Raw genomic sequence first — 14,142 nt, 5'->3', positions numbered from 1 at the left:
TTTAATATATAATGTATTTAAACTACAAATCATGGTCCTCCCACACTAACTTGTGCATTTTTATTTTTTCTAACATGGCGAATTTGTTAAGCCGACTTCATATCTCAAAAACGAATTATACACGTACGTATGTCGTTCCGAACTACTACCGAATAACGAGCCATTGACCGGATTTTTGACCGAATCCAACCTATCCGAATTCGTATAATTCCCGTACGTATGACATCCCGAACTCCCTTCCGTATCCCGAATTACTAACTAGAGTATTGTTTATGTAATAGATTTTTTAACGCCCTTCTTGGGATTGATAAATCTCATTGATCTAATGTCTCTGATTCCCCTCTTCTCTCACCTAAAAAAGCCTAGCCTATCTTATCTTCTTTTTATTCTTCTTCTGCCTCTTGTTTCTCTTCTCTATCGAACTCTTCACAACCGAAACTTTACTCCAAGAAAACCATTTTCTTCCTCATCTCTCCAATCCATCTGCTATATCACGAAGTGATCTTTATGAACCAAAATCCTTTTACTCTTCATCTCATAAATCCATCTGCTATCCCACATAAACTAACAGATCTTCATGAACCAAAACAGTTAACAGATCTACTCCATGTATTGATGATTCTTGCTATTTTGGTATTATCTAGATCCGTAAATTCTCATATAGAAAAAGGTGTAATCAATTTCTCTCTTTGATGTATAATAAATTTAGGGCTTTATTGTTTTTTGTTTTTAAGAAAGGGTGTTTTACAAAATGGTCACACTGTCCTTAATTGTTTTACAAATTGATCATATTTTAAATTAGTGATTACAAACTGGTATTTCTCCATCCGACACACAGAAGTTGAAAAAAACGGTAAACTATCTTCCTAATATACCCCAAAGTGTCTTGTAACCGTGGTAGTTGAACCATGGTTAACATACGTCTATGTGGCAGATCTATGCATCCGTGGCACTGACACGCCACCTGATAACTTGAAGACTTGGCAATCCACCTGACACTGTTACACATGGCATTTTCTGTGTGGTTGAAAATGTGACCTTTCCCAACGGCTTGATCTGCCTTTCCCTTCAATATAAAACCACACACACCTGCAGACAAAACTAACACTCATTCATTATCATTCACAATCCTCATATACTAACATGTTTAGAATGGGTAGTGGCAAGATGGAAGAATATTGCAGCAGCAGTTCAGGGGAGACTTCAAGTAGCAAGTACAAGATCAGCATCATCATAAATTATTGTTTTATGTGTGAGAAAGATATGCATGAGGCAATAGACTGCCATGGATATATTCTAGATACAAAATGATACCTTGCAATGGTTTGAGGAAGCTGTTGAAAACCCAAACTGATGATCATCCTGGTGAGAAGTTCTTCAGCTGCTCCATATGCCCATACTTTGAGTGGTTTGCAGATGCTACAACACCTAGAAGAGCAATGCAAATTCAGCTTCCATCTCCACTTTCCTGCTTTGCTTGTGGTGACAAAAGCCATACAAAAATCAACTATCCGTGGTCTAATCAACCCTGCAAAAAGAAGAAATGTAAGGGCACAATAACATTAAAAATATGTGATAATGAACATAACTCTGGAATAACTTACCTCAAATGTACCAACTGTCTGGAATTTCAATGGTTTTCTGATGCTCTTTTCCATGAAACCAAAGCTGCAATTATTACCATTTACTAACATATAATCAAACTCTAATACAAATTTTATGAAGAAAATACCAAATCCCCAATTTTTTCATAAATTTAGGGTTTATCAGTAAAAATCAAAATTCAGAAAATCAGGGTTTTTGAATCGACTTGATAATCTAAAAAAGCAGTATAACGAGGAAGGGTACTTACCTGGCGATGTTTGTAAACATCTTGATGGTGAAAATTAACACTGATTATCTTCACAATTCGATAACTGATGCTTCACAACTATGTAAACTCGTATTTCGCTTCACAACTCTAGTAGATCGAGATGAAGAGGAGAAGATATTGAATAAATATGTGAAGAAACAAATCGATTTGTAACTGCTTCATGGGATCGCCATCATCTTCTCCGTTTCTTCAGAGAAGAAGCTATCGAACAGAGGCGGCAAGAAATGAGGTGGGAAATGGTAGCACAATCATATTTGTGCTAGGGTTTTCTTTTGTTTTGATCCAACGTACCACATTTTTTAGAGATTTGTTAATCGATCCCACACGTGCAAATGCCACGGTTTAGGGGTATTTAGGTAACTTAACATCCCGACAAACGCCTGAAACGTGACATAACTCTGCCGTTACATACCTAGTGAGTGTTTTGCTAAAAGTTTGTAACAGTGGGATCGATTTGTAAACCGGATTAGCAAAGTATGACTGTTTTTGTAAATACCTTTAAGAAATGATTTTTATGAAATTAATTTTTGGGGTTTTTGGTTTTGTTTATAGATTTTTGCTGATAATGGAAGCTGCTTCTTATACAGGTAAGAACTAATTTTGCTAGCCTCTTTTTTCATAAACTCTGATTTGCTACAGGGGTTTTGTTTAGTATTCATAAACTCTGAAATTGATCAACGATTTGCTTCAACTGCAATCACACAAACAAATTACCAATTCAAACTTCTTCAAATAATACAATGAATCTTTTGATTTTATGAAATTGGGTCAAAAAATAAACAGAGAAAAACCAGAATTGGGTTTTGTTCTGATTTTTAGGATGATAATGGAACTACTTCAGGGAATTGATGCAATTGGAAATGATAGTTTGATTCTGTTCTTAGTATTTTCATATTAGTACTGATTTAGCTTTAAAAGGTTTTTGATAGAATGGAGGAGCAGTTCACAGGCGGGTATGTGAGCAATTGAACTTGCTCAGATGTTGTTTGATGAAAAAAGCCTGAGAAGGATTTTTTTATTGCACTGTTGTAATCGATGGGTACTAAGCGTGGAAAGGTGGAGACTGCTCTTGAAGATTTTGATAATATGCCAGGAAGGAATTCGGTCTCTCTGAATTGGTACATTTTGTTGGTAAAGATGGTGTTACTTTGTTGTGGGATTTGGCTAAAAAATAGCAGCTTAAGAAATTGTATCACATGATGCAGGTGGTATTATCCATGCTTTGTGTTTTAGTCCAAATGTTCTAGTGGATACATGAACACATAAGGAAGAGTGGAGCTGATTGTAAATGTGTGTGTTTAGAGAAATCATTTGAAGTGCACTGCATACCTTGTGGATTGTATTATCCAACTGTACGCATGTGAGGGAAAGCTGCAATTTAGCTCTTCGAGGCTATGCAGAAACTTATAATGATTAGCACCGGATCGGACCACAACTGCAGCTTTGCTTAGTGCATCTCCTCAGAAAGGTCTGATAAGAAGTAAGTTGTAACCTTAAAACTTGTTTGTTTTCTTCTAATCCGGGTGGCTTATTATGTTGCTGCCTGAAACTTAGAACAATAGACTGTGCAACCAATTTGATTGAATGAGAAAGTTATTTCAACGGAGAATTTCAGTAAACCCAATTTCTTATTTAAAATAAAAGTTAATAATAGATATTCAGACATATATAATTAACCTATAACTTTGAAGGAAGTTCTCGGTGTTGGACAAACATTTTCCGACACCTTCTTCGTAGGGGTTTCTTTACTAAACTTCAAAATTAATGAATTACTACTGCTTCTTGATATGTAGGTTATCTTGATGTCTCTTGCTTACTTTTGGGGCTTAATGGCTTATATAGCAATGGGAGACATGACGACATGAAGACTTTCTGTTGTATCTTACAGACCTCTACTACTTTATGTTATTCATTAATATAATAATGACATTACATACAAAAACTGTGTGCAGGTCTATGTTGTCGTCGGCCCCCAACCGTGCAAGCGGTCATCTAGTCTTAACTATACCTGGTAAGAGACATTAAAGTGTCAATTGTTGTAATTTATAGAGGTAGCCTTGGTTCAACTGTTACTTCCATGTTGTGGTGTATGTGCTCTTATTTATCCTTAGATTTATAATCTGATATCTTCTCATTACTTGTATTTTGGTTGTCTAGAATGGATTCTTTGGTTCTCGTTTTCATTTATTTTACAAGTTTTTGTAAGAGGTCAATGGTCAACTTCATAAAGTGGTGGTTATGGGTTGTCTGTCTGTGATATGTATTATTTAGTAACTGGAGACATTTTGATGCTCTCACAATGGAGGATTAACATCTTGTGAGAATCTAAGATTAATATTACCGAAGTTTTGGTATTCAACGCTGGATTCAGTTAAGTCTCCCATTGGATTTGGTTGACCTTTTTTCATTAATTTCATCGTGTTTATCTTTTGCAGGGATGAAAGAAATAACAGTCTCCCGTAGCAAAGTTCCATCTGTGGTTGGTCTGATGCAGGCATTTGCTTTTTTATAAGCTCTTTTGACTTGGATTTCCATCTTATGTGCTTTTAACCAAGTTATTAATCCTTCTCAGATCAGTTTCGTGTATGTTGTTGTCTTGTTGATTTATTTGTGGTAGTACCCAGTATTAAAGCACTGTAAAGATGTTTTCCTCTCTTTTTTTGGCTTTCTCGGAGCTACGACCCTAAATTTTCATTTTTGGTTCTTGGTCTGCGAAATTAATAAGTTTGCTTGCTAGATAGCAGAAGCATATTCATTGTAGAGTTGTGCTTGTTACCTTCCAGAAAGTATCATCCAAAAGCTTTAAGTTATTAACAAGATGATAAGGTTTAATTTCCACTCGAGATGAATTTACATTTTGTTCTTGACAACTATTAAGGTTGTCAGTGGCATTTTGACTGAACTTATGTGAAGAGAATGGGATGTTCATTATGCATCCTAACATTCTTAACTGAGCCTCTTCATCATATTTGACATGATTTTTTCCATTGGCCAATAGATCTATGCATGGTAGATTCAAAATGGAACTGTAATTTGATGAATTGCTTATAATGTTAATGACGAGAAAAGATAGCTAGCAGTGACTTAGCAATTAGCATTCTCCCGGAAGAAAGAATATATATCAACAAATTAGTATGCACTTATGCAGTATAAGATCTTTCATTGTAACTTGACTAGCACATTTTGATTTATTTTTCTCTTCTTTTGCAGCTAAGTGACATCCTATCGGCAGAATTTGGAGTAGCTCTTGCAGTGTGAGCGCACAAGATTCTTCAGTAAACAAGACCTCGAGTAGGCACGCAAAAGCAAGGGCATATGTCCTCCAAAACTTCGTTGGAGGCTGCCCTTCCTGCTCTTTTATGCTAACGTGTCTACATGTTCTGATCACCATGAAGTAAAGCCTGCATAGTGTGAATAAGTATGTCACTTGGCTCTGTTTGTTTGTCCATCAGATTTACACTTGGCTTTGTTTGTTTGTCCATCAGATTTACACTTGGATCTGTTTGTTTGTCCATCAGATTTACACTTGGAGTAGTCTTCGCGTGTCTACATGTTCTGATCACCATGAAGTAAAGCCTGCATAGTGTGAGTAAGTATGTCACTTGGCTCTGTTTGTTTGTCCATCAGATTTGCACTTGGCTTTGTTTGTTTGTCCATCAGATTTACACTTGGATCTGTTTGTTTGTCCATCAGATTTACACTTGGAGTAGCCTTCGTTGGAGGCTACCCTTTTATCCATCATATTTACACTTGTCTGTTTGTTTTAGTTTGTGGAAAGTACTCTTACTGTTACTGGATTGTGCAGATCAGAAAGTTGTTGAAATTTAAATTGCAAGGGTGCAAGATGAATCTAAAGTGATGACTGCAGAGAGTGGAACGCAACTTGGGATGGCTCCTGAGGTAAGCATTGTTAGTGTTCTCTTCTAGTTTCCTGCTGTAGTCATAAGACTCATAACCTTCCGAGTCTTTCCAGACAGGAACTTATGTTACTACATTCCGTTTTACAAATTTCTAACATTTAGACATTCATCTATATCCTCCATGTTGGTTTCTGTGCAAATTATGATGACCCTAGCAGATAGGCATTAAAAATTTGGAAAACTGAGGTTACGTCGCAACCACAACATGTAGGTCATAGAGCAAAGCCTTCCGATCACAAGGCAAACATTTTCAGTTTCACAATTGTGTTGTAGGAGATGCTAACTAGAAAGGCAAAAACTCTAGTAAAATTTTGTTTGGAAACTGAACATGGCGAAAATTCGTAAGTAAAACATACACTTCACTTCAAATATACAATTTTACTAATTGTTACCATTTGCCCTGTAACAGGCAGCTTCTTTACGAGTACTTATCATACTTATCATGCCTACGGTTTTCACTGCATATGGTTTATTTGTTCGTCTCAATCAAGTCACTGTGTAAATGTTGTTGCTGTTGTGGTATTGATGATGGGTCTATTAGACCACCTCCGTGTATACTATTATCGACTAGTCTTGTAAACCTAGCATATAAGGCTTGACTTTTTACTCTTCTTCTGAATGTAGTTCGATACTTTCATGGATGCCGTCATTCTCTTCGCGATGGTCTCATGAGGGTTGTTGATGGCATGGTTCATGGTGAGATCGTTGTTGCTGCTGGATAAGGAAATGTTGGAAAGGGTTGTGCTTCTACAAGATCTTCTCTCAAGCAAGCTGGTGCCAAGGTCCTAATGACTGAAATTGTGGTTGAAATTTTTAGGACTTGTTGTATCACTTCTCTTTAAGAGACCTTAATAATAGGGAGTTGAATCCTTTTTTTTTAATGATTTTGGACTAAATTTATGAGCACAGTTCAATGTAATGGAGCTGTCATTTGTCATTTGGTACTAGATGATTCAGGTTTATTTGGAATTTGAATTTTAGTATTTTAATATATATTGTCATTTGAATTTCACTTGAATTTGAGAATTTTAGTAATTTCATTTGAATTTGAATTGTCATTTGAATTTTAGTTCACTTTGAGTTTCATTTTAGTATAATTTGAATTTGAATAAGAACTATCTCAGCCCAGTCAGAATAACCGGAGTCGGCCAATCAGATCCGACTTATTTTTTGATAGTATTAAAATTAATCAAATCAACGACGTAATCCAGATGTCGTGCATAGCGACGCTCTGAAAGCATCGTAATTAAAGGGAAACCAGATAGTGTCGTTCCAGAAAAGGACACTAAATCTACGACACTTTTAGTAGCAGTCCGAAAGTGTCGTTTAACTCGTTAGAACGACACTATCTGACTATCTTAAATCGACTGTTTTTCACTAGTGTAAAAAAAAGAACAAGAAGGTGAAAAATAATAGCTATGTGTAGTCATAATCATTGCTATTCAAAGCACTAGTTATTCTTCCAACTAAACCAAAAGGAAGACATACTAGGCAACAATGTCTTTGAGAAATTTTTTATCATTCCCGAACTCCTTGTCGTCAACAACGATTGGAACATAAGGTTCGTGGAGATAGGAGTTAATATCAACAAACCGTCTTGGCTGATGATGTCGAACCAGGGCTTTCTGAATTTCCAAAGATCTTAAAACGCAAGCCTTTATTTCACGAATCTCCTTTCTTACTTCCTTCAACTCATCAAGAACATCAGAAAACTTCTCAGAGTTAAAAGGGACAGCCCTTGGCTTTATTGTATTCCTTCTCTTTCTTTTCAAGGACGGAGTTACTGGAGATTTCTCTTTTTCCTTGATTAATGACTTAACAATCATGTTGACATCTTTTCCATCCAAAGATATGATGCTTAGAGAACAGTTATAAACAACTGGTTTTTGTGAGTCGAATTCACAATCTCATCAAGCAGTCTTAAGATATAAAGGATATCAGAGAGGAAAAAGGAATGTAGGGTTCGCAACCCTTAAACAGATTCGTGGACGTCCAACTCTAAATCCTATAAAGAGTAGAATTATCTATTTGATAGACAGGAAAAACAAACCTAAGAAAAAAAAACTTTTCTTAAAGCTTGAGCAGTACACAATCTTACCTCTTTTGATCAGGCACATGAGATAAGATTTACCAAACAACATAATTAATTTTTGCTGTGGTGAAGGACAATTTGTCCACCATTTTCCTCTTGAGAGGAATCCTCTGACTTCTGTATATCAAAGCGATTTGACCATACCTTCTTCTCTAATGGTCTTATTTTGTCTTTGGAAACCAACTTCTTAGACGAAGATAAAATCCTACATACCTTAACAGTCTTTTGATCAAGTTTAAGCTTCCTTGCCAATCGATCTGCTCTTCGTTGAAGTTTGTTGGCGTGCCTCACTTGATGTTTGTACTTGTAACATCTTGATAGTTCATGAACTTTCTGAGAACAAAATGAGCACGTCAATCTTGGATAGTATTCAGGCATCTGTGGTGTGAAAGCAGCTAGACACATAGTAGATCCTGAAACATTACAGATAGATTTTCCAAAGGATGGGTCAATTGATTCTTCCAGCTTGATTGGATTCTCTTCTTCACCGAAACCATCAAGGTTTATATATGTATGCTACAATTATCAAAATCAATGTTTTCACATAGAAAACCAACACTTGATTTCCTATCTTCATCAGAATCATAGATCTCAGACATCTCATCAAGTGTTACAGCAAGACCTTTGTTCCCAGTGTATTTTCTACGATTTGGGCACTCGTTTTCAAAATGACCAAAACCTTTACTCTTAAAGCACTGTGGCATATCCTCGTCATCAGCCTCGTCAGCATCCCTGTTTTTAGGAGGAACGCGATTGTGAGGTTTATCTGAGAACCTAGGTTTGTCCCTTGAAAACCGTTTACTTCTCTTCAATAGAATATCCCTAAACTGTCTTGTGATCAAGGAGACTGATTTGTCAAGATATTCATCCGAAAAATCACCCTCAGACTGATCATCCTCAGAGACATAAACACTTTTACTTTTATCAAGTAATTTAGTGTTCTTCTGTGCTTTAAAGGTAACATCCTTTCTGATTTTGGATGTATGCTAATGATCAAAGATCTTTAGCTTTCCAACCAATGTATTTATGGAAAGATTATCAAGGTTATTTCCCTCAACGATGGCATGCTTCTTAGACTCGTATCTAGATGGCAGCGATCTGAGAATTTTCATCACAATGTCCTTTTAAGGAATAGTCTTACCCAATGCAAAAGATGCATTAAAAATTTCAGACACTCTGTGATTAAACTCATCGAATGTATCTTCATCTTCCATACGAAGGTTCTCCTAGTCGGAATTAAGGTTTTCAAGCCTAGCTTCCTTTTCACTGGAGTTACCTTCAAATACGGTTTCTAAGATATCCCAAGCATCTTTAGACCTAGTGCAATTTGACACATGGTGCTGAATATTTGGGGTAATGGCATGTATGATGGCATTCAAACCGTCAGAATTTTGCTTTGCAACAAGTATCTCGGCAGGACTATATTCACCAATATTCTTGGGAACGTTTACATCTCCAACTGCCACAACGGGAGCATCATAGCCATTAACAACATATACCCATGATTGAAAATCACGCGCTTGAAGAAAAGCTCGCATAACAATTTTCCACCATAAGTAATTAGAGCCATCGAAGACTGGTGGTACGTTAATAGAGATAGAACCTATGTCCATAGAGTCAGATCGCTACAAACACAGACTTGTAAGGTCTTGAACGTGTTTTCCTGCTCTGATACCAATTGAAAAAGCGGGGTCTAACAACACCACCCAATATTTCGCTTAGCAATCTGTATGGACAAACTCGAATATACTTTTAAGAGAATCAACAAAACTCAATCAATTAAAAGTATATCAATCAATTAAAAGTATATCAACGAGTTTATATCTCTCTTCTTGATTTGATTTACTCAAGCAAGAACTGCGAATTATAATCAAATACAAGGAATAACTTGGATGGTACCAAAGACCAATATCCAAGTATCAATCAATATCAATCAACAACCAAAGGTCGGATTTCCAATTGATTGATTCAAATGCACAACTTGTATTATTTCAATTATATAAAAAAATATAATACGGAAATAGAAATAACACAGACACCAACAGAAAATTTAACGAGGAAACCGCAAATGCAGAAAAACCCCGGGACCTAGTCCAGATTGAACACACACTGTATTAAGCCGCTACAGACACTAGCTTACTCCAAGATAACTTCGGACTGGACTGTAGTTGAACCCCAATCAGTCTCCCACTGATCCAAGATACATTTGTACTCCCTACGCCTCTGATCCCAGCAGGATACTGCGCACTTGATTCCCTTAGCTGATCTCACCCACAACTAAGAATTGCTACGGCCCAAAGTCGAAGACTTGATAATAAACAATTTTGTCTCACACAGACAAGTCTATCAAAGGATCAATCTGTCTCCCACAGATAAACCCCAAAAGGTTTTGTTTCGTCTATTGATAATAATCAAGGTGAACAGGATCCAATTGATAGTCCGGTCTTATACTCCCGAAGAACAGCCTAGAGTTATCAATCACCTCACAACAATCTTAATCGTATGGTAGCGAAACAAGATGTTGCGGAATCACAAATAATGAGACGAAGATGTTTGTGATTACTTTTTATATCTTGCCTATCGGAGATATTAATCTCAAGCCAATCAATCTGATTGTACTCGTACGATATAAGATGCAAGATCAGATCACACAACTACGATAAAAGTAGTATCGGTCTCGCTTCACAATCCCAATAAAGTCTTTAAGTCGTTAACCTGGTTTTAGAATAAGAAAACCAAAGGTTAAAGGAGAACTGACTCTAGCATGCAAACTAGTATCACACGTGAGATGTGGGGATTAGTTTTGCACAGAAGCTAGAGTTCCCCTTATATAGTCTTTCAAATCAGGGTTTGCAATTAGGGTACCTTGGTAATAAAGCAATCAATATCACCGTTAGATGAAAGCCTGATTTAGATTCAAGATAATATTTCTCAACCGTTTGATCGAAAACTTAGCTTGTTATACACACTTGACAATGCATGCTTCTAGATTTGTTAACCGTACCCAAACATATGTACTTGTTGGTTCAACAATAGTTAACCAAAAGGTTAGCCATATAAGCATTCCATATCAACCATGTTCTTCTTCACCATAACTAGTTCAAATGATTTCAAATGAACTAGTTAGAGAGTTGTTCAATTGTAAGGAAATCTCATGTACTACACAAGACACAATTGAAGCAAATATGATTTGATTCACTTGAATCGGTTCATGAACTTTTATAGACACGGTTTGCAAACTGCATTCCTTAGTCTTTTTAAGTTTAAGTTCAGAAATCATCTTCAGATATGTAACCTTCTCAAGTTCGCAGACTAGGTTCGCGGACTTAAGTTACCGGGAAGAGTTTACAAACTCCAGCAGAAATTCTCGGGTATGAGAACTTCGCCGGTTCGCGGATTGTGTTAGCGGACTTAGTTTCACGCAAGTAGTTTGTCAACTCCAACAGAAATTCTCGGGTTTGATAACTTCGACAGTTCGCGGACTAGGCTCACGTCATTCTTCCGGTTCTCTTGATCAACGAAGTTCACAAACTTTGGTTCAAGGAATAAGACTTATACATAAATGTGTTTCCACACCAATGCTTATGTCCACCATTGGTTATGTAATGTAAACTCTCATTTCAATCATTGAAACATTCTTAGAGGACGTTATATGGTTGTTACACCATTTCTCGTCAAAGCAATTTCCAAGATGATTGAAACATATCATGACTTTCGTCACATGGTAAAGATAAACTTGGATAAAGCGAAAATCTTACCAACTCATATTTCGAGATGTAGATAGGCGAGGTATACTCGGATCGAAATACCAAATGTGTATAGTCAAAGTCTATATATAACATACGACTTCTTGTCTCAAAGAGTAGTAGATAGAGTAGATAGACTTTTGAGTGATAGATAAGTTCAAGTCTTCACATACCTTTTTGTCGAGAAGTTCTACCGGTTCCTTGAGTAGTTCTTCTACTTGTATGATGAATGGCCATGAAGTCCTTGAGCTCAACTACACTTTCTATCCTAGTTCGAGACTTAGCTATAATAGACTAGAAATCAAGACTTATAGTTTTGATCACTAACATTGACAAACATGCTTGAGATAAAGACACATGTGAGTTCGACCGAGCAATGCTCTAACAGAAGCTATTACTTCCTTCACTTGTTGACCGCGTAACTCGTCATCGTACAACATGCTATATGGAAGTTCTGCTAATTCTTCGTTAATACTTTCTGAGGGAGACTCCATTATTTCATCGAGTGATGACATGGCATATTCCTATCCGTTGTCTTGGTATTCCTCTGCTAATCCTCCCTCGGGTATTGAGAAGCATTGGAATCTAGGTTGTTTTTCTTGTTTCTGTTTCTTTTCGGTTGGTAGAACCATCCAGGATGAACTGAACACAAATTTGGTCATTTTAGGATTTTCCTCTTCTTCCCGTTTAGGCAAGGGGATGGGATGTACTTCCGGAACCTCGCTAGATTCTTTTGGGGTGTCGTAAAACACCGCGTACGCCATATATGCCTCTTCTGGGTCGAATGGATTACTCGTTGCAGGGATCCGATACTGCCTTTCTCCGATGTTGGTCTTGACACATTGGTGGCAAGTTGAGGCTTCGATCTTGTGGTTGACCAACCAACCTCTCCCTAACAACACGTGGAATGTGATATCATCTTATAAAACATAAAACAAAGTGAGCGTTCTGATGGGTACAACCTTCATCACCAAGATGAAAATCCCGATAGCCGTCTGCGTATGGCCTCTGAACCCCTTCACAGTTGTTGTTCGTATTCGTATGGTAGATCGTTGTACTCCCAAGATATCGAGCATATGCGTGGAGATTAGATTCAGATATGCGCCCCCATCGATGAAGGCCCTCTTGAGTGGCTGCTTGTTGATATGGACTGTTAGGTATAAAGTCCGGAGGTGCTCTCCTGGATAGAAGATGTCTTTGTACGTGAATACGATCGCTCCCTTGGGCATGGGGTCGTAAGGTTTACCAGCTGCGATGGCTGATATCGTCTTAGACGCTTCCTTGATCTGATTTTCGTTGAACCCCAACGAGTCAAAGAATTGTTGCGCTAGTATCGTTTGCGCGAACTTGCTAGCTACGCCTTCAGTGTTCTCGAATGTAGGTGCTCATATCTCCATCTCACATATCTCGTCTTCGACGTCTTCACATGGCTTCCATACATCACCGCTTGTGTCGTGAACGAGCATCATGACTTGGTGCTGGATCGGTCTTTCATTCCCTTGGTTGTCGTTTCGATTTCCCCTGCCGCGAGCCTTCGTCGGAATATTCGTCGAATAGAATAACATTCAACTGTTGGATGGTGTATCCTACGGTGATAGTGGCAGTACGTGTTCTCATTCTGGTCGACCGTGCTTGGATCTACTATTGGTGGTGGTGGAATTTCCTTGTTCACCAACCACTACTCGAGTAATCCTACGATCTGTTCCTGACTGCAAGGTAAGGGGGGAGGCTTGACGAAATCCTGTTTTAGTCCTCTGGCACTCTCTCAGTTGTAGGGTTGAGCCATCGGTACATTCCACCCATTTTGAATGCTATTTGCATTGGTGTTTCGTGGGGCCACAAACACTATATTAACTGAATGGGTCTAAGTATAGTCTGTGCTAGACTCGTCTACACGGTGGATAATTTTTGCTGTCGCGTCTTCTAGTTCCACGAAGGTCTGGAATTGAAAATTAACCAGGTTTCTCTTGTAGGCGGGAACCATTCCACGTATTCAGATTTCTACCAACGCGTTTTCCTTTATGTCTCGTGGTAATCCAATGGGAAGTGACGGAACCTGGTGATGAACTTCATTACTTCCTCTCTTATTCGTTGGGTGCATCTGCTGAGGTCTATCAATGTGATCTTTCTTTTGGCAGAATACAACTTTCTAAGGAAAAGTGCGGACATGGACGCCCACGATTCTATGCTTCCAGACTTCAATTTGTCGTACCATGTGAATGCCGTATCTGAAAGTGACTTGGAGAATTATCTTAAACATAGTTTCTCGCCAGTTGCTCGATCATTCATACCTGATAGAAACCGGGTGAAGTGCTCGCGCGTTCCCTTGTCCGATGTATACTTGAACTTACATAAGGTGTAATACTCAGGGTACTGGTACTCCGTGACTTCAGAAGAGTATTTTCTGTTCATGAAATCATAGTTTTCTAGTTTCACAACCCGATAGTTGGTCTCTAGGTAATTTTTTGTCGCCTATTGTAACATGATCGCGGGAATTTCCCATGTATCTCC

The 14,142-nt window shown here is 37.8% G+C and overlaps 1 long non-coding RNA gene across 6 annotated transcripts; it reads left to right on the top strand.

Moving 5' to 3' along the window:
* Window positions 1-631: 631 nt before the first annotated feature.
* LOC113320576 lies at window positions 632-6,811 on the top strand. Of its 6 annotated transcripts, XR_003346184.1 has the most exons (10): window positions 2,324-2,460; window positions 2,803-2,991; window positions 3,079-3,353; window positions 3,667-3,750; window positions 3,826-3,884; window positions 4,309-4,456; window positions 5,084-5,291; window positions 5,392-5,462; window positions 5,679-5,773; window positions 6,418-6,811. It is a non-coding gene; the product is annotated as an uncharacterized LOC113320576 (long non-coding RNA). The 6 variants fall into 6 exon arrangements; XR_003346181.1 differs by lacking the exon at window positions 2,324-2,460 and adding an exon at window positions 632-670 and having other exon boundaries at window positions 3,667-3,884; XR_003346183.1 differs by having other exon boundaries at window positions 3,667-3,884; window positions 4,309-4,427.
* Window positions 6,812-14,142: the final 7,331 nt, after the last annotated feature.

The sequence above is a fragment of the Papaver somniferum genome, chromosome 11 (genome assembly GCF_003573695.1).
Source record: "Papaver somniferum cultivar HN1 chromosome 11, ASM357369v1, whole genome shotgun sequence".
In the NCBI taxonomy this organism is placed as follows: Eukaryota; Viridiplantae; Streptophyta; class Magnoliopsida; order Ranunculales; family Papaveraceae; genus Papaver; species Papaver somniferum.
This window is presented reverse-complemented; position numbering and strand designations above follow the sequence as displayed.